Genomic DNA, 20,831 nt, shown 5'->3' on the forward strand with positions numbered 1-20,831 from the left:
ACCACGGCATTGTCCCAACTAACAATTGCAAGTCACAAACAAGCAAGCTTGCTGAATTGTTGCTTAATAATGGTAATGATAGCTGAACTAAAATTATGCTCTACACATTACTGTTTAAATGATTTTTCGATTGAGAAAGTAGTCAATGTTCGACTTTCCTCATCGGTATCAACTATGATAAATTAAAACACTTTTCAAACGTTTAACAAGAAATTTATTCGGCAAGCATTAATTCCTTAACAAAGGAGTTTAACAAAACATTTGTCTGCATCTTATTACGCTGATGTATCGATAAGCATATGCTCCAGAACAATGTGCTTTTCACTTGTCAAATAAACGCCTTCAGCCTGTCATAGTATGACTAGGAACTTTGTTCGGATTATGAGATAAATCATGGCTAAAACTGTTTAGACAACCAAGTTATTAAAGAACTAATATTTTAAACGAATCACATAAAATAAAACAGAATAGAATTATGTAGTTTAACATTGAGTTCCAAAAGACGTAATCAACGTAAAAATGAGGCATGTAACAAGATATCTTGTATCTTGATTATTATATTTTTTATCTTCTGCAGCAGTTCGATTGTAGGAGACACTTGGATCAATGCATTTGACATTGCAGTGCTGTCGTGTTTACTGAATATTGTTCCCGCAGACACCTAGATAACCAAACAGCATTCAGAAGTCGACACATTTCAAGTATCCCTAAACATCCATTAGCACTATTTATTGAACATAACATCAAGATTTCACAAAAGACAAAAGCATAAATATAAAAATTGCTTAACGGATCTTCGACTGAGCATGAGAAGATAACCTGAACAGATGCTCTAAATGCACCATGTCCAAGACCATACCGCACCACATATTGTCATACATTTTTAAAGATCGATATTTAATAATAAAAATATAAACATATTCATATCGCAATTAGTACATCTGGAAACAATATCTTCAATAAGGACCAACACTTTTTGGCCACATTCGATACAAGTTTTCTCACCGTGCGATAAAAATACTGACAGCGAAATCAGAATGGAAAACACGTGTTTTGGGCTGAACAGTTGTTAAGTATAAGGCGTTGTTCAGTTGATTACCACGTGCTGTGCTAATTCACCACTGCTGAACACAAGATCAGGAGTGACCATTATTGAGTCATGGGAAGATTATGTTTTGCTTTGGGTGCTGCATCTCACCATCTCTAGGATGGCGCAGATAGGAAGGCATGCGGCTGGCAATCGACAGGTCTCGAGTTCTAATCCGGACTTAGGTAATTTTATATGTAATTCTTATTTCATAACAGGTGTTCTCATAATAATAATAATAATTACTCTCGTGAGAGTTCAAAGTTTTTGCATTTCATTTATTTTCAGTCATTTTTGCCAAAGCTGAATAACAACTTTCCTGTACATTTGTAAAACGTTTTGAAGAACAACAAATTAAGTTGGTGCACAACATGATGCTTTATAACTTCTCCAAATTTGTGTGAACAAAACCCGAACATAGGTTGTACGTGAAAATAATTCAAATGTTATTCAACATTATGTTGAATTAATTCGTCATAATGGTGTTTGTTAAATGAGTGATTGTTGTTATATCCGAGCAGCGATTCTGGCAGCACTGGAGCTGTCAACCGCACGAGCGCAACCACTCGTGCCAACCTGCCAACCACAACAACTTCCGCAACGGGACCACACCGTAGTGAAAAGATCACTCTGTACCACCATTTCGAAGAGTAAAGACGAATAAAGTTGTAAGTTTGTAGTTACGCGGTTTGCCTCCCTAAATTACAATTCCGCCGGTCCGAATTCGGTTCTCCCGGTAGTTCCTCCGCCCAGTACATAATAGTTTGGCGACGAGAAGTTCGGAGCTGCGCGAAATTCCGGTATTTGTGTGCTGAAAATTTTCGACATCGCGTTCGGCTGGCTGCTGCATTTTTTTTCCATGGTGGATCCACGAGTCGGTGGAGCTGGCGGCGGGGCGGCTGCGGCTGCTGCTGCCGGTGGCGTTGCTGTGGTGCCGGTTACTTTCACGTTTGAGCCGTTCAATGCTGCGACATCGAAGTTTGACCGATGGTTGGAGCGGCTGCAAGTTTCTTTCCGGATTTACCACGTTCCAGACGCCGACAAACGCGATTACCTGCTTCATTACATGGGCGGCGCTACCTACGACGTGCTCTGCAACAAGCTGAAGAACGAAAAGCCCGAAACAAAAACGTTCGACGAACTTGTGGCTCTCCTGAAGGACCATTTCAGTCCGGTTCCTTTAGAAATTTTGGAAAATTTCAAGTTCGCGAGCCGCAAGCAGTTGGAGCACGAATCCCTGAGCGAGTACCTGATGGATTTGGAGAAACTCGCCCAAACATGCAACTTCGAGGACCACTTGGACAAAGCTATACGGAACCAGTTCGTTTTCGGAATCCGGAACCGTGTGATACAGTCGCGGCTACTGGAAATTCGGAACTTGACGCTGGCGAAGGCAAAAGAAATCGGATTCGGAATGGAGATGTCTCACCGCGGAACCGACGAAATGCATGGTTCCCGATCGAAGAGCGAGGTGCAGCACATCGAGCACGGATCCAAGAAGACGAGGAAGAAGAAGAGTTTCCAGTCGTCGAGTCAAGCAAGTTCCCATCACCAACCAAGCAAATCGGATGGACGGAAGAAGCAGTGCTTTCGCTGTGGGGACCCAGACCACTTCGCGGACAAGTGCAGGCACAAGTCGACTGTCTGCAACAGCTGTAAGAAGAAGGGGCACCTGGAGAAGGTGTGCCTCTCGAAGGCCAAGGAGAAGAAAGGGACGGATGATGCACACCACCTGGAGGAGCCGTGCGTCATCAAGGACGTTTTTCATCTGAGCGCGGTTCAAGGTCTTGCGGGTAAGTTTCTGTTGAATTTGACGATTAATCACAGAGAGCTCACATTCGAGGTCGACACCGGATCGCCCGTATCCCTCATAAACGTACGTGACAAACGACAATACTTCAATGACCTGGACATTCTCCCCACGACTACACGGCTCGTAAGTTACTGCGATAATGATATCGGTGTACTCGGTAAAATTATGGTAAATGTTGTTGCCAATGGTGAGGAGCTCACACTGCCTCTGCACGTCGCAGAATCTAGCAGGCATCCCCTGCTGGGACGCGATTGGTTACTTGCCATGAATTTGGATTTCAATCGCGTACTCAGACCCGGTACACATTCGGTTTCTTACTGTGGCGGTAAGGATCAATCCACCGCCAGTGCGTTAAATGCTTTGCTTGACAAGTTCTCACATATTTTCGATGAACGTGTGGGTAAAATTGAGGGTGTACAAGCTTCGTTGACCGTTCGTAAAGATACAAAGCCAGTCTACGTGAAGGCAAGGCCAGTTGCATTTGCGGTACGGGACGCGGTCGATAAAGAGATTGACCAGTTTGTGGGTGATGGCATCTGGGAAAGGGTGGACCACTCAGAGTGGGCCACTCCTGTCGTTGCAGTGAGAAAGGCTGGCGGTAGGGTACGATTGTGCGGTGATTATAAAATCACATTGAATCCGCACTTGCTTATTGATGACCATCCTCTTCCTACAGTTGAAGAACTGTTTGCGACTGTCGCCGGGGGAGAGACGTTCTCTAAACTTGATTTGTCTCAAGCCTATTTGCAACTTGAGGTTCGCCCGGAAGATACCCGGATAAAAAATACAATAGAAAAACATAGGATTCTAATGTAACAGTACCATTGAAAACCATACTCTCACAATAGAATTCAATGTTAAAATAACAGTAGAAAAACAATAGAATCAAATGTTTCTAACAATAGAATCAAATGTGAATGAGCATTTCACATTGAATTGTATAGGTTGTTAAGTATCGTAACAATACAAAAAAGGACTTTTTTCCATACAAGTTTTTTCGCAAAACAGAAGATTCTAATGTGAATGAAATGTTGTTAATACATATACGGGGAATCAAATATACCGTAGATTTTTATGTATTTGTATTGTTTTGAACTGTTGAATATGCCAAGAACTGTCGGTTTTGAATTCTGATCTTACATTAGATTCAATGGTTTGGGGATGGTTTTCTATTGTGAAACAGAAGATTCTTATGTTTTCGAATTGTTTCAAAAAGTGAATTGCACGGTAAACGTATTGTTTTGGGTAATGATTTTATTTATGGTTCCACATTTGATTCAATTGTTTTGGAATTGTTTTCTATTGTGAAACAGAACATACTGTTTGTACTGCATTTACATTGAATTCAATGGTTTGGGTATCGTTTTCTATTGTGATACCTTGTGTGATACAGAAGATTCTTATGTTTTCGAATTGTTTCAAACAGTGAATTGCACGGTAAACGTATTGTTTTAAGTAGTAATTTTATTACTGATTCCACATTTGATTCAATTGTTTGGGAATTGTTTTCTATTGTGATACAGAAGATTCTTATGATTTCATATTGTTCTTTGAGCAGTGACTTAATAACACATTAGATTCTATTGTTTTGGAATTGCTTGCAATTGTGATTACGGAACATACTGTTTTGCCCTATCCAATGGTTTGGGAATTGTTTTCTATTGTGAAACAGAAAATTCTAATGTTTTGGAATAGTTTTATATAACAAGCGATTATGAACATTTTGGCATGATTTGATCTATTTCTGCTTTTTACTTTTGTTACTGATTGCTTGAGAAAATTCTGAAAAACAGTGAATCTGAACTATCTTTATGCATTTGGACTAGAAGCTTGTATATTTTATGATACATTCAGGGCTACATTTTAAGAACACAGATCGAACAATTATCTAATATTTGGATCAATCATGTCGTAAATCGAGTAATGTTTAATTGCATTAATGATTGAAGCTTAGGCTCCCATGCCCCACTGGCCAGATAACTGGGTTTAGCAGACTAAGCATTATATGTGGCAACACTATAAGCGGCATGATGGAACCGTGCCTAAGCGCGCTAAGTGTTATTAGACCACTAATGTAGTTGCATTTAGTGGGTGATGAGGTACAAAAGTAACATTACAGCGTGCTTAACCATTATTGTAGCACTAAAAAAACTCGATGTACCACAACTTGAACCTATACTTGAAGATCGTTCGAAGCAGTAAAATGCAAAATATTGCATAGATTCGTTAAATGTTGACTATACACAAGCTTCTATATAGTTTGAATAGTTCTTCAAATATTCGAATCACTCATGTCTGAAGTAACGTCTAATTGCATTAACGGTCGAAACTTAGGCTCCCATGCCCCACCAGCCAGATAACTGGGTTTAGCAAACTAAACACTATATGTGGCAACACTTTTTGCGGCATGATGGAACCGTGCCCAGCGCGCTAAGTGTTATTAGTCCACTAATGTAGTTGCATTTAGTGGGTTATGAGGTACAAAAGTAACATTACAGCATGCTTGACCATTGTCCTGGCAATGAAGACACCCGTTAGACTAAAGCTTGGAACCCATAGCATAAATTTGCACCGATTGAGTCAAACTTATGATATGTGTTCCAGTCTTAAAGAGCGAACGTATATAAGAAGACCTGTCATAACGCCCATATGCCAAAGATAGTTCTAATTCAGTAATAAATTTAATGAAACGAGTTTTCAAGTATCACACGCAATCCTCCGCCTACAAAAGCAATAATTCCCCCAAATTTAGGTGGTAGCTGCATTACAGTCTTTCAATGAACACCCTCCTGCTCCAACAAAGAAATGTTTTATATAACATAAAATAAATACAATTAGGGGATTCACTCGACAGTGTAAGCTGATTAAATTGATTAAACGTCGCAATCATCAAGGCAATCTTTGATTAATTAATTCGCAATTTCATGAAACATTTCAATAATCAATCGGAAATGTCAAGCGTATGCGTTGCTGTTGGTTGATGAGTGCGTAAAAGTTTGCATACTAGGCAAATCGTGTACTGACAGCTTTATATTTGGGCACTTTACCTCGAAAAATGTCGAATACTAGCATTACTTCTTGCTTCCATTATTAGATTTAAATTTGGATGATAGACGGGATGAGCTCATTATTCTGGAATATACATTTCACGGCCTTTCATAGAATGACTGTTTTCTCTTCGATATTAAATAATGCGTCGCATGGGCATACCACAAATTCATTAAATATTAACTAAAAATCGCTCAACATCTAATACACACCGTTCTTTTTATATACAAGTGATGTTAACTGCATGTAACTACAAATCAATCAAAATTTCGGTTCTTTTACAAAATGACTGGAAATTCGTCACACACCGACAGTGGTAAGTTGTTTTCGTATGTCGGAAAACATTTAATTCCAGTGGTAAGTAACGAAAGGGTCGGTGCTTTTATTTTTGGAGATAGAGAAGAAGCTAATGCTGGGTTAAACATAAACGCTATTCAAGAAAACTTACGTATTTTTGGAAGTTTTCTTTTCTTCATGATACCTCTATAAGTCATCCTATTTAAATTTGAATTTATAAAACTTATTCGTAGGGTTCAAATGCTTTTTGGGAATATTTTTAGAAAAATCCGTAACATACTTACTTTGCGGCATTCTAACCGACCATTTCAACTTTTCTAAGGCGTGACTGTTTCGGTTACGTAGTCATATTAACAAATCGAAACAATTCGTGAAAGCTTCGCCGTCTTTTATGTGGGATATTCCGGCTTGTTTGATTTCCTGATCTCACGTCTTTCTTGAGCAGGTCCGTCCAAAGCATATGAATACCGCAGTTAATATCTGACTCGGCCTTCCCTGGCGAAAGCACGGAACTGGATTGCTCATATTGAACGCCGCCATGTTCCAAATGGCAAATCCATACTTCTAATGCATGTCCGGAAGTTTTACCAACCTATAATTAGAATTGCAAATTTCATATTTTATTGAAAACCGAACGGAGGCCGTAGCTACCGGTACACGATGCAATACATTGAAACATACATTGACGATCCCGAGAATCCCGAGCAATCCAGCCAGAAATGAAACCGATGGTCATTCGCGGACGACACGAAATACCGGCCGGCCGTATGGCCAATTCGCGTTGTGGATCCTCTTCACATCGTTCACGTCCATGATGTCCACGCATTTTTCCAGTAGCAGCAGCAATAGTAGCGATGTCTCAGGTAGCGATAGACTTGGCCGTGCAGTTTCACCAATTCGAGCCCTTGCAGCTCTGTCTCGGCCTCCGTGTTGGGCTGCACCAAGAAAAACTCGTCCCCGAAGTTCTGCTTGTTTTGTCCGCCTTTACTCCGTGCAGCAACAGCACACCACTTCCACCACTTTCTCCTCTGCACGTTTGTAGTCGGAACCGAAATCGGAAATCTAGATTTATCGGCACACGCAGAACCCGATTCAATTTCACGCAGCAGCAAATTTTTCATCGCACTTCACTCACCCGGAGCCCCGGAGGTCATCAAAACAAACACGCTTAAAATTTCAAACACAAAAATGTGTGAGAGGGTTACACAAAATCGGCCAAATTCCATGGCACTCATCGGGTGCTACGGGGTTCGGTGTGAAACATTATGGTAACAAAAGAATCTAATGTAATTCTACTGTATGCCATTAGAAAACACTGTAACAATGAAATCTAATGTGAATCTACCGTATACCTAAAGAAAATACTGTAACAATGAAATCTAATGTTAATCCATTGTTACTATTTCAACGAATAACGTTTTGAAATATGCTGTACAATACATATACAATAGAAAACATTGTTAACATAAGATTCTATTGTTTGTCTACAATTTTCACAACAGAATCAATGGTTCATTTTTATACGGGTAGGGACTTGCTTACGTTGAGTAAATAGAGTTAAAAAACTATAGAGGACGAATGTCGCTGCTGTTCCCTTTGTTCTCTTTCGCAAACATCCCGGGTATCTACCTGTCAAACTGCATACTTTTTCGCTTTGACATTTATATCCCTGCCTATCCCCGCCAGCAAAAGATGTTCCGGCAGCGACGCCAGCGACATTCTTCCTCTATAGTTTATTACCTCTATTGTTGAGTACCCATAGGGGTCTTTTCCGCCCTACCAGGCTTATGTACGGTGTTGCCTCCGCCCCGGCCATATTTCAGCGTTTTATGGAAGAAATCCTCCAAGGTATACCCGGCGTTACCGTCTTTATTGACGATATTCGTGTCACTAGGCCGGACAGTAAAACGCATTTGCTTCGACTCGAGGAGGTGCTGAAGAGGTTGGAAAAGTACAACTTGCGTGTCAATAGGGACAAGTGTGACTTCTTCTCAGATCGGATTGAGTATTGCGGTTACATGGTCGACAAAGCGGGTATCCATAAGCTGCGCGATAAGGTTGATGCGATACAAAACATGCCGGTTCCGAAGAATAAGGAACAAGTCCGGTCCTTTGTTGGGCTGATTACATACTATGGTCGGTTTTTCCCAAACCTTAGTACGATTTTGTATCCGCTCAATAACTTGTTGAAAGATGACATGCCTTTTGTCTGGAGTAAGGAGTGTGAGAAATCGTTCTTGTACGTCAAGAAGGAAATGCAGAGTGACAGGTTCTTAGTCCACTATGATCTGTCGCTTCCGGTGGTTCTGGCTACCGATGCGTCCCCGTATGGCGGTCCTCAGTCATCAGTACCCTGATGGAACTGAGCGACCTTTGCAGTACGCCTCACAGACTCTTACCCGTACGCAGCAAAAATATTCGCAGATTGACAAGGAAGCTTATTCGATCATTTTCGGTGTTCGCAAGTTTCACCAATACCTCTACGGTCGCAGGTTTACCCTTGTCACGGATAACAAGCCCATTAGTCAGATTTTCTCAGAATCCAAAGGACTCCCAACCATGTCCGCAATGCGCATGCAACACTATGCGGCATTTCTACAGGCTTTCGACTATAGGATCCGCCATCGCCGGTCATCCGATCATTTCAACGCCGATGCCATGTCCCGATTACCGACACCTCACACCGACCCCGAGTCGGAGATTGAAGAGCCAGATGCAGTTGAGGTGAATGCAATTCAGACGCTTCCGCTCACGGTTGATGAGTTAGGTTCAGCTACCCTTTCTGATGACAGTGTTCGTGAGTTAGTTCGTGCTCTGAGAACGGGGAAGGCAGTCGACGGAAAATTTCGATTCGGCGTCGATCAAGAACAGTTCGGTTTGCAGAAGGATTGTTTGATGCGTGGTAGCCGTGTATATGTCCCCCCGTCGCTGAGAATGAAGGTTCTTCGTGAACTTCATTCAACGCATTTCGGTATTTCCAGAATAAAGTCGCTTGCACGTAGCTACTGCTGGTGGGAAGGCATAGACAAAGACATCGAGAGTCTTGTTAAGGATTGTGCTTCGTGTCAGGCTGCTAAGGCTAACCCACCGAAAGTTTCGTTCCATTGCTGGGATACACCCTCCGAACCGTTTCAACGGGTTCATGCGGACTATGCCGGTCCGTTCATGGGTTTCTACTACCTGATTCTGATAGATGCGTATTCTAAGTGGCCCGCGGTTTATGTGGTCAAGAACATGACTACCGAAACCACGATTCGTTTTTGCAGGGAGTTTTTCAGTACTTACGGTCTACCTTCTGTTTTTGTAAGTGATAATGGACCTCAGTTCACTTCAGCTGACTTCGCCAACTTTCTGAAAATGAATGGTATTGTGCACAAACTCAGCGCACCGTACCACCCTGCCACAAATGGCCAGGCAGAGCGGTTCATACAGACGATGAAGTCTAAGCTCAAATCTTTGAACTGCAACCGTTCTGAAGTGCACGGCGAAATCTGTAGTATTCTCCTATCGTATCGAAAAATGATTCACCCTGCCACTGGATACTCCCCCGCGATGCTAGTTTTTGGACGCCAGATCCGGTCTAGGCTTGATCTTATGATTCCGTCAAAGGATCCGAACCGAAGCGAAGTTCAGTCTAAAGTAAGGGAATTGCAAGTGGGTTCTAAAGTAGCAGTTCGCGAATACGTTCACGAAAATAAGTGGGAATTCGGGATTGTTAAAGAACGACTTGGTAAACTCCATTATTTGGTTCAACTCAACGACGGACGTGTCTGGAAACGCCATATTGACCAAATGCGTAGTGTTGGTGCAGGTCTCTTGAGCTCTCCAGCAGATGCAACTTTTTCACGCGGCGGAGAGATCGGTTGTCGTATTTTCCAAGACAACGCTATCGCAGTAGCTTCTGACATGCCGTTGACTACAACACCGGAAGAAAACATACATGCTTCCGCTGACTTGACTCCTGTTCCTAATCCGACCGTTCCTAACCTTTCAACGGGCATCCAATCGCCGATTTCGAATGGAATGGCCAACACTGGGAGATGTGCAAATTCAGCGGGCTTGCCGGCAGATCAAGGACTGCGTCGATCGCAGCGGACGACCAAACCTCCGCAGCGGCTCAACCTGTAGCGAGAAGCTCGTTTCGCGGGGAAGAGCTGTTATATCCGAGCAGCGATTCTGGCAGCACTGGAGCTGTCAACCGCACGAGCGCAACCACTCGTGCCAACCTGCCAACCACAACAACTTCCGCAACGGGACCACACCGTAGTGAAAAGATCACTCTGTACCACCATTTCGAAGAGTAAAGACGAATAAAGTTGTAAGTTTGTAGTTACGCGGTTTGCCTCTCTAAATTACAATTCCGCCGGTCCGAATTCGGTTCTCCCGGTAGTTCCTCCGCCCAGTACATAATAATTGTTAGTTGGGGTGCTTAATTCTACCATTCCCAAATATTGTGAATTCAACCAAAAATTGTTTCACATCAATCACAAATCAATGGAAAATACCATGTAACATGGTAATTGTTACATGGTGAGATTAATAATACACACATTCAGCATTACCATTCGATGTTCACCGTTCGTCGAGCAAACATAGTAATATTGACTCCAAACGTGTTTGCCAAAACTTCGAACCTTTTCAAGCTAACTATGCATCATAGTTGTTGTAAATATTTAGATATTATTTTCATTTTATTTAGCTCGCTGCGTCAGTTGCGTCGTTGTTCGCCATCTTAATAAATCGAGTTCGGAATCATTTGTAGTAGAAGCTTGAAAAACAGCGGATAATTTAGTTTTTGAGTAAGTTGCGCAAATGTTGATTCAGGGGATAATAGTCGGCAAATTAATCCAGAAGACTCAAAAGCCGACCTGGCCTGGTGGAAGTGCCAAAAAACTTCAGAGGCCAGTTGTGCGAGGAATATATTGAATCGGCTCGCTCGATCATGAGTTGGACAAGGATGTACCGGTCTGTTGGTCTTTACCCAGGTCTTTACTTTGGAATCCGTATTTAACAAGAGGTAAGTTGGATGGTTTATTGATCACACCGCACAGCCAAAGTTTGAACCACCTGAACCATCCTTTCAGGTCTCCTTTGCTGTAATTTCAACACTTTGCGGGACGCAGCGCTAACACAAACGACGGCGTTCAATCGTTGGAGGAATCCGGTTCCACAGACGCTGCACGGATGTCCATCCGAGTTGATCATTTCGCGATTTCGACCGGCGGAAAAAGAGGAGCAATCATAACATTTTTGTGATGGATCAAATTTATGCAGTAATAACGATTCACACAGGGAGCAGGAGCTGCTGTTTGAAAGTAGTGTTTAACATGTTCAATAAATTGTAAATGGATAAAATAAAATAGGTATGGCATAAAATTTATGTGGTATTTTGATTTTTGAATTGCATTTTGAAACCGAAACTTCCGCTACCAGCATCTAACCACGTGAATAGTAAAAAACACTATTTGGATGTTTACACGTACTATGCTGCGTACCCTGTTGTCTACCATGGCACATAGTAAAATTAACACTAAACATGGTTCGAAACACCAAAATATGTAAATAATAAGTGACATGGTAAATTTTACCCCGTCCATGGTAGTTTCAAGCAGAAATTATGGTCTACCAAAATCAAGTGGTAAAAGTGTTTTAGCTTAACCCTCGTTACGGTCAAAATTACTATGTCCCTATTTTCAGTGTTCAAACACTCGCGACCGACAATTCAATTTGGCCAAGTACGGAGACACCGCGCGATAAGGAACAAGCGCATCAAAAACACGGTTGGATTCCCGATCCAGCCTCAGATCCAGTAAACTGTTAAAAAAAATCCCCACAATGTAAACAACGATTCATATAATGATACAAAACTTGACAGTGCCCAGCGAATGCTCGCAGGGGTGTATTTTTTCTAGTCGATGAAAATGTTTCATGAAATATTGCTTTTTTCACTGAAAATTTTCCTTGCTTCGCTGAGCAACATAACGTTTCCTTCCAGCGAAGCCCGGATAAAAACTAACCAAAGGGTATTTGGTGAAAACCATTCCTGTACCATACAGTGTACCAGCTACAATATAGTGTATTGTAATGGAATGATTCGCTAAAAGCTTTGCACATTGGTAGCTACTATACATTTACATCCGATCTTTATGTAACAATATATTATACTGTTTTTCTTACGTTTGAACCATTCTCTAGTCGGAATTCGCTCGTTGAGCCACAACCTTCACCCAACCAACGAATTCGATTCGTTAGTTGGGTGAAGTGACAGCAGCACAAGGGGCGTGCGCATTTTTTTTATCATGTTTAGGTTGGAAGTAAAAAGTAAATTTTTTTAAATTTTTCAATTATTTTCACATTTAGAGCCAATCTGATACGTTATGAAAGATACATATATGACCAATACGAGAATTAATTATCTTCATCCATTTTAATCGGTGAAGTGAAAATACAGATGATCATGAAACCACCTAATCCAAAGTGCAAGTACAAAACGCTTTCAATGATCGACAAAATAAAGATTGTCGATGTTTTGCATTTGTTTCGAGGTAATCATACATATTGTTTTTTTTAAGAAAAATGAATGAGAAATTCTTCTCGATTATCGGTAATGTTTAAGAAACCAAAAAACTCAATTGGTCGCCCCTCGAAATTACACATTGGTTGTCATTTTCAGTTTGACATTGAATTATGACATCCAGGTGCTTTTTAGTTGGCTGACAGCTCAACTAACGGAGACCCAACTAAAAAGTCAACCAACTATTAAATCCCCAACCATCAGGTCCCGACTGTATTCCGAAACAATCTTTTTCCGTGCATTTTTAATTATTTATTTATTCAGTTTATGATTTTTTCCGTGCTTTGTTTTGTTGATGTTCGTGACATTTTTGTTGCAAAGGAAATGAAAGAGAAAAAAGTGAATAAGTTGAAACATCTATTTAAAGTCAATAAAATGTTTAAATAAAGTGGTAAACCAGGTGTCCTAAGGACTGCATATCCAAGATACAGTAGACGTTCGGTCGGTGCAAGCGGTTTAACTGCAATGCTTTCTAACTGCAAGTCCGGTAAGTGCAACAAATTTGCAGTTATCACACCGCTATCCGTCAAAATGGTGCGCCAGGTTAGCCCGAATGAACAGTGAAATGAATTTTACGTTCATTTTACGTCAACTGATGGGTTGTTGACGCCTATCAGACGTTGCAGTTATCGAATTTTGTTCGCTAAGTGAAACGTAAACATATTGCAGTTATCGAACGTCTACTGTATATGGTGGACTAGGTCAACCCGGAAGGACGCAGGCCAGATTACCGTAAATCAGTGGATGAGTTCAACACTATTTTTTCTCTTCTTCTCTCATGTGAAATTGCCTTGTACAACAACCGAATTAAATGCGATTTATCTTTGACATTTTTAACATAAGGACAGGACTGGACACTAAAACGACTTCTGATATAAGTTCGTCTTCGCTTTTTAACCTAACTTATAGTTGAATCGAACTTGACAGTTTTCTCATGAGTTGTTATGTACATATTTCATAGTTCAGTCAAACTGGAGCCTCAATATTGCAATAACGGTTAAGCACGCTGTAATGATACTTATGTACCTCGTCACCCGCTTCATGCAACTACATTAGTGGTCTAATAACACTTAGCGTGCTAGGCGTAGTTCCATCATGCCGCTCAAAGTGTTGCCACAAATAATGCTTAGTTTGCAAAACCCAGTTATCTGGCTGGTGGGACATGGGAGCCTAAGCTTCAACTGTTAATGCAGGCTACTCAGACTTAGACGAGTTTAGGTTAGTTTGGCTAGAACTGCCATTATCGAAGGAACATGACGAGATAATATAACATTATATGGTTTATCTAATGTAAAACAATACAACATAACAAAGGAGAACCATTCCAAAACCATGATTAAATTTATAACCAGTAGTGAAATTACAATTAAAAACAATATATTTACGGTACATTTTATTGTTTGAAACCATACGTGTACCATACAGTGTACGGTATATTAAAGCCCACGTATCAGTATTTCGAACAATTCATTTACAATAAAATATATGGTTTTGTAAAAAAATATATATGGAGAAAAATATTTTTTTATATTGTTACGATACTTAACAACCCGTATAGTATATTGTAAAAATCTTATTTACAATTCACTGTATGGGTGTCTACAATACATCTTATTGTTTTTGTATTTTTTATTTTTACAGTGGTGTTTATTGTAACAATATGGTTCTAAATAGTACTGTAACAATACAACATTCGGTTTTTCTACTGTATTTTTTATTCGGGAGGCTTACGCGATACAGGAAATCACTGAATTTCACACTAACACAGCAGAAAATCTGTCAACAAGACCTCAATACACATGCATTTTCAGCGAAAAGCTCTATTTGCGTGACAACAATCCACTCTCATGACTAACGGGCGACCGCCGTCAAATATTGCGCGCAAACCCCAAAATTTTATTCCCACCTTTGGGTTTCCACGCCGAAGACCCAGCGCCAGATTCGGCGACAAAGAGAGCTGACAGCAGTCGCCGGGCAGTTGGCAATCCTGATATTTGACGGCGGTCGCCCGTTAGTCATGGGAGTGGATTGTTGTCACGCAAATAGAGCTTTTCGCTGAAAATGCATGTGTATTGAGGTCTTGTTGACAGATTTTCTGCTGTGTTAGTGTGAAATTCAGTGATTTCCTGTATCGCGTAAGCCTTCGCTGGAAGGAAACGTTATGTTGCTCAGCGAAGCAAGGAAAATTTTCAGTGAAAAAAGCAATAACTAAAAATTAAACGAATAAGCGAAATGGTTCACACTCTAAAGAATTTGTACTTTGGCTTCACAGTGTAAGCGTGTAAGTTTGGCCCTTCAAAGATTACTTTGGTTTTACAGTGTAGTATTTTTGTGTGCGTTTTTCAAGCGAGTGAACTCGAAATAAATTCATCTCTGCACTGGAGCGTTGGCGGACTTCGAGAAACGGAAACGGCTTCTTTTTTCGACTGTCGGCTGTGTTGCACGGTTTGCACGCAGATTTTTTTGAAATGTGTCGAAAGGTGTGATATTTTATAACAAATTGTAAAAGCGTTCAAAAACGAAGCTGAAAACGAATCCAAAAAGGTAATGGATGTAAAAAAGCCGGCAGTACGTGGGAACCCTCTGCCACAACGGCTGCAGATCCGCGGTGATGGCGGCATAGGTGACCCCAACCAGCTGCAGCAGGGTGTACCCAGCTACCAACAGAAGAACCTAGGCGGAAAGCGCAACCAGCTGGATGGTCCAGGCGGAAACCGTCCCGATGTCGGTAATCAAGACGGAGCCGGTGGAAATCAGCAGCAACAACGCGAAGAAGGTGGTTACGGCGGCCCCGGTGGCAACCGAGGAACCTGTCGGAACATGGGTGGTGTTGTAAGTACCAGGAGGTTATTAAGCCGGATAAGATGAATGTGTTTTATCGGTCTTTTTTTTTCAAGCAGAAGCGATTTGGAAACCGCAACCAGCTGGATGGTCCAGGCGGAAACCGTCAGAACAACCCCGATGTCGGTAATCTAGACGGAGACGATGGAAATTAGCAGCAGCAGAGTTGGTCGTTGTGTCGGCCTCGGTTTCAACCAAGAAAGCCGTCGGAACATGGGTGGTGATGTAAGTACCAGGAGTTTTTAAGCCGGGGATGATGAAATTTTTTTTCGATCATTTTTTTAAGAGGGCCGCCACGCTGTAAATGAGCCATTTTAAGAGACGTTTCGGATCAGCTGATCGCTCATTTCATGAATGAAAATTTGACAGGAGGTTGCGCCCAAGCCCGTGAGTGTTAATATCAATATCAACACTGTTGTCGTTTCGTAATAGTAGTTTACGCAACAAGGTGCAGAATGACGATTTTTACAGCACGAGTCGTACATTTATCCAACGAGGCTTGCCGAGTTGGATAATTACGACGAGTGCTGGAAAAATCGAGTTCTGCACCGAGTTGCGTACAACGTTTTTTGCAATTTCATAAATTACCCTTGAGGATAGTTTTTAACAAAACTTTTTCATCAAACTGCACACTGATGTTCATAGCCGTGTTTAAGAAAATCTGATCATAACAGGTTATACTGTGCAGTTGTCACAATTTTCCAAAGCTGCGTCCAGAAAGCATCAAGAAGTTTACCAAAACTGAAAACGGTGCTGTAATGGTTCATTACGCAACGCAAATCAGTGATGTAATGAACCATTACAGCACTGTTAATTTGGTGTGGGAAAGTAGGCCTTTTCCTGTCAGATTTGCGTGAGGTAAAACAGCCTATTACGATGAGAAATTGCAAAAAATAGACTATCAGCCTCTGCACGAATTTGCCCTGTCCTGCTCACTCCCACAGAAAATTTGAAAACAGCGCGCACAGTAAAAGTCACATTTGACTTTTACTGCGCGAACTGTTTTCAAGTTTTCTGTGGGAGTGAGCAGTACGCCAGATTTGTGCAGAGGCTCATTGACCAATCCAAATTCCTGTGTGGTAGTGGTTTGTGTTCAGATTTCCCATGTTAATCTATCTGTAAGAACTTTGTAAACATCTTTTGTTCTCGCGTATATGGATAGGCTTGCAGTAGGTTTCGTGAGACTTTTTTTGGACAACTCAATTATGCTGATTTGAAGTTGTACACGGAAAATCCAAACTACTTAATATTTGGGTCGATTTTACTCAAAATTGAGTATCGAAAAAATTCGCTACCCAAAATTAGGTTGTTTTCCCTCTCTGACTCACCGATGTTGTCAAAAACAAACAGAGATGCATCTACCCAAAGGGGGCCCTTGACCTCAATAAGCCAATTATGGGTAAAATTTACCCATAAATGATAAATAATGTCGGTTTACTCACAATTGAGTTAAATAAGGGGGGTCTTAGGTTGAATTTACCTACTCTTGAGTATATTTTTTAGCTGGGGCTAAAGGCAATCGACCTAGCGTGAGTTAAATCGATTTACTCAAATTTTGGCTTATTGGGCCGAACTATGGAATTGCGTCAAAAGAACACAATTTTGGGTAGTTTGGCGGTTCCGTGTACCGACGCACATGATTCAAAATGGCGGGTATTGTGAATATTGCGGAGATTCCACCTGTTTAGACTCCTGCGCGAAAATTAGTTGCGTGGATTTTTCTTGCGTGGGCCCACAGATATAAAACCAGACCGCGTCCTGGAGAATATTTTACGCTGTGTTGTTAGGTCCACATTTGGTGATAGTTTTGCATTGTAAACAAACATTTTTAACGCACCTACGCTGAAAATGAGCGTAAACATTTATTTGCGTCGGAATCTATAAATCTTCACAACGGGCAATAGAAAGGCGATGAAAATAATGCCATGGTTAATTAGGGTAAAAGGGTATAATGCGCCCCACCGGGGCAAAACGCCCCTTTCATTTTCTAGCGAATCAAGCGCTTTTCGCATGCGTGATCGAATGCAAATCTTGAATATTGAAGAATAATTGCCATCAAGCTGATCCATTAAATTGGTACATAAAAGCATTAAAAATATCAAAAAGTCTAAAATCGAGGCTTTTGGCGTAATATTTTACCTCTTGTAAACTGACTTCATTGTAAACGAAGCTAGCTCTGTTCGCTTGGGTTATTTTGCAACTTTTATGCAGTTAAACACTTGTTAAAAGACCCTCCTAGGATAAGCATGTGGTGGAATTATTCCCTGGGACAGTTTTATCACGGGGCTGGACGTTTTTCTTTTGGTGGGGCGTATTGCCCCGTTTGTTTTGATAAGGCAAATTTTTGAACGTTTTCTAAAAACGTTTCAAAGCTTTCATAGCCGCCCCTCCAAAGGCATAGTTTGCATGCAACACTTAACTGACTTTAAACAACGATTTGCAGTGGACAATAGATGGAATAAGGTGCCAGTTTTAGAAATATTGCCATTTCTGCTTAGGGGGGGGGGGGCATATTATACCTGTTTATTCTAGATGACAAGTAGGGGTAGGCGGGGCAATATGGACACCCTAAGGTTTTTGCCAACTTTACCTGGCAAGATGTCAAAAAAGATTAGTTTTTTTATACATGTATCCTTTTAAAGTCTATTTAGCACCTATTGCATAAGAATGTTCATGAAGAAAAATGATTTATCCACTTCAAAAACTGTTATGAAAAATGTTAGTTTTTCATGACCGTCTTCAAGCATACGGGGCAGAATGGACACCCCCATGGGGCAATATGGACACCATGAGACTTTTACGAATTTCGTACATTATTTACACCTATAAAGTCATTTCATTACAAACCCGCTATTTTGGATGAATAATACGCCGAAGTAGTTCATTTTTGTTCAGTTAATTTAAATTCAGGCTGTTTTGGATCAAGCTTCGTTTTTGTCGGCATATACAGCTGTGCCTAGAACAACTATTTCCCACTGCTGTCGTTTTTTGACCAATTTGTTTCACCCTATGTCTACTATAGTGAACATTTAACCGAAAATATACTGAAATCGAAGAATTTGGTTGGTTTGTGATTTAGGTTATATTTTTCCCTTGCCGCTTCTTTCAAAAAGGTGAGTGTCCATTTTGCCCCGGCAGCAGAAGATATTTCCAAACTTGATTTTTGATATAATAAAGAAGAAAATATAAACATGTTAAGCATGTAGATACAGCAAAACTACTTGCATGTGTTCTAGAAATATCAGGTTTTAATATACCTGCAATAAATAATTCACTGAATCTTATTTTAGATGGTGTGAAAATTATAATTTCCATGCACAAAAAACGGAGGACGAAACTTTTTCGTGTAAAATCAAGTATAATTTTAATTTTGAATGTTTCTTCCCTGAAACTACGTTTTAGACAAATGGACTATATTCTCCATTCATTAAAAGTTCAAAAAAGTTCGCATATTTCAAAATATTGAGGGTGTCCATTCTGCCCCGGGTGTCCATAATGCCCCGCCTACCCCTACTAGAAAACTGATCTAAGATTATTCAATCTGTGACTTTTTAGTGCCTTGTTTATCAGAACAAGTTATGACAAAGGAGCTGCCCATAAACCACGTGGTCATTTTTTTGGGACTTTCCAACCCCCCCAGGCGTGGTCATTAGTCCATACAAATTTTTTTATTAGTCCATACAAAATGGTCATTGGCCGAAACCCCCCCTATTGACCACGTGGTTTATAGACAGCCCCAAAGAGATTCTCGAATAAACATTGCAGAACGCCATTGATGTAGAAACAGCAGTGCGTAATAATTGATCAATCGTTTTATCAACGGAGTAGGGTAAAATGGTATAATACGCCCCACCGGGGCAAAACGCCCCCCCTTCATTTTCTAGCGATTCAAGCGCTTTTTGCATGCGGGATCGATTGGAAATCTTAAATATTGCAAATTAATTGCCATAGAAAAGCAATAAAATATCAAAAAGTCTGAAATCGAGGCTTTTGGTGTAATATCATACCTCTTGCAAGCTGGCTTCATTGTAAACGAAGCCAGTTCTGTTCGCTTTTGTTATTTTGCAACTTTTATGCAGTTAAACACTTGTTAAAAGGCCCTCCTAGGATAAGCATGTGGTAGAATTACCCCCTGGTACAGTTTTATCTCGGGGCTGGACATTTTTCTTTTGATGGGGCGTATTGCCCCGTTTGTTTTGATAAGGTAAATTTTGGAACGTTTTCGGAAAACGTTTCAAGTTTCCATAGCCGCCCCTCCAGAGGTAAAGTTCTCATGGAACACTTCACTGACTTTAGAAACAACGATTTGCAGTGGACAATAGATGGGATAAGGTGCCAATTTTAGATATATTGCCATTTCTGCTTAGGGGGCATTTTATACCTGTTTACCCTACACAGCGCTCCTAGGGATAGGACATTTGTGCCGTAGCTGTAGGTTCTAGAAGGCTAGACCAATGGTATTAGAAACTCACTTTTTATTAAATCCACAGTTTGTAACATCGTCAAATTCCTGAGATAAACAACAATTTGAATAAAAATTACTGCTTTTTTCAACAAAAAATGACGCATAAGCATATTGACAATAGAATAACTAGTATTTTTATTATATTGACCAACAATTACTAACATAATTAAAATAACTACATTTTTCGTTTGGCAAGACAAATCGCAAAGCAGTAACTCCACCTAAATTTGAAATCTACGGCAAATAACTGATAACGACTACATAGATCTTACTACAAAAACAAAATTTCACTTTCTACCATAACCTTCCGGGTCATTTTGCAACAGTGTCTACTTGGATGTCAGCCCATCCGTGCACGTCTGGTAAAATGCTTCAGAATGATTATGTTCTTTCCTGTCCAAGGCCTAGTTTAGAGGTTTCAGCGCTATGCAGCGAAGGACTAGTAACTTTTCAAAAAGAAAAAAAAAAGAATAGCACAGGTAAATTCATACATGATATAATCAAATTTGAAACATCAAATGCTATAGAAAAAAAATCGGAGCATTTCGTACGGTATGCCCACGCATCCCTCCTCCCCTGCAGATTCGAGAATACTTTCGGTGTTAATTTTATTAATTTGTAGTATACTTGCACTCGAGACAATGGGGCACTGCACTGTTTTGTATGTTGGCCGAGTTTGTGTTAGATTATATTAGATAAGATTAGA

The sequence above is a fragment of the Aedes albopictus genome, chromosome 1 (genome assembly GCF_035046485.1).
Source record: "Aedes albopictus strain Foshan chromosome 1, AalbF5, whole genome shotgun sequence".
Classification (NCBI taxonomy): domain Eukaryota; kingdom Metazoa; phylum Arthropoda; class Insecta; order Diptera; family Culicidae; genus Aedes; species Aedes albopictus.